This window comes from Heterodontus francisci, chromosome 14 (assembly GCF_036365525.1).
Source record: "Heterodontus francisci isolate sHetFra1 chromosome 14, sHetFra1.hap1, whole genome shotgun sequence".
NCBI classification, from domain to species: domain Eukaryota; kingdom Metazoa; phylum Chordata; class Chondrichthyes; order Heterodontiformes; family Heterodontidae; genus Heterodontus; species Heterodontus francisci.
Genome location: NC_090384.1, coordinates 45,275,133 through 45,276,556, shown reverse-complemented (window position 1 = coordinate 45,276,556; position 1,424 = coordinate 45,275,133). Strand labels below are relative to the sequence as shown.

The following is a 1,424-nucleotide window of genomic DNA, read 5'->3' as shown; positions in this document are numbered from 1 at the left end:
GCATAACTGAGGCAGCGTTTGGGGCAGGTTTTGTAGAGATGGCCTGCCGCACCGCACAGGTTGCAACACTTAGCCTGCTTACAGTCCTTGGTCTGATGGCCTTCCTCCTTGCAGTTCTTGCAAACAACCGTGCTGCAGTTGGCTGCCATGTGACCAGATTTGCCACAGGTGCGGCAAACTCTGGGCTGCCCAGCGTAGACCAAGAAGCCTCGACTTCCCCCGATAGCGAAGCTGGAGGGAGGGTGGATGATGGCTCCACTAAGATCTACCTTCAAGGTCACCTTGACCTGCCGCTTGCTGGTCCAAATCCCAAAGAGGTCCTTGACATCAGTGCTGCTGACGGCCACCTCGACGTACCTGGCGAGAAAGGTGAGTACATCCACCACCGGAACATGGGGGTTGTAGAGGTGAATCGTCACCACCCGGTCCCGTTGTGACGGAAGCGTGAAGAGCGGCTCCGCTGTGAGGATTGACAGTGGCGCCCGGTCCCCTTTCTCCTTGAACGCCTTCAGGAACTTGATGCATCCCGCCACGTTCCGGAACGTCACGTCGAAGTATCCACTGCTGGGGAAATCCTGCAGGCAGAACACGTCCATCGCTTGAAATCCGCAGCAATCGAAGAGAATTTTCTTGATGAAGAAGGTGCGATCGACCGGTGCATCTCCTTCCATGTCCTTCACGACCACCCGAATGGTGTTGCGCACTCCCTGGCCCGAAGCTCGAAAATTGGTTATAGCCATTTTACTCAAAGCTTCCCCAGGATCAAAAGGCAATGATCATGGTCTCTTCTCAATCAAATAAGCACTGATAAGAACAGATACTACACTTGATCTTAGCCAAAAGGCCGAGAAGCGATAGAGTATGATGCAGAAAAATGTCAACAGTGTGGGTTTGATTCCTGTACTGGCTGTGGTAGTTTAAGGAGGTTTACCTTGCCTCACACTTGTGTCGTGGTGACCCTCAAGCTATATGTTACCAACTATATTTCTCTTCATGGGGAGAGATGCCTGTGGGAATGCAGCTAAAACAACAATACGTTGTCTTGTCCTTGAAGTGACCCAGAAAAATATAGTTGCAGATGCAGAACATTTTTTTTTGCTGCATTTAAACAGTAAGAGGGCAATCAGAGAAGTGGTAATAAACATAAAAGATGCCTATGGCTTGAAACTGAAGATGAGCATAGGTTAGCAAACATTCTGAATGACTACTTGTTCTGAGTATTCACGAGACATGAGCAATGTAACCCCTCCCGCCGCCCCCCCCCCCCCCCCCCCCCCCCCCCAAAAAAACTCGGCATTACTGGGCTGGATTTTATCCGACCCTTGGAGACAGGCTGGGGGGCGGGAGGGGAGGACAAAATGATGTTGGGTGGTGTCAGGCCGAGTTCCCGATGTTGTCCTACCCCCATGCCATTTTTGATCACT

General features: G+C 51.3%; 1 pseudogene; it reads right to left on the bottom strand.

Annotated features, from left to right (window-relative positions):
- Nucleotides 1-747: 747 nt before the first annotated feature.
- Nucleotides 748-856, bottom strand: LOC137377383 (U2 spliceosomal RNA; annotated as a pseudogene).
- Nucleotides 857-1,424: the final 568 nt, after the last annotated feature.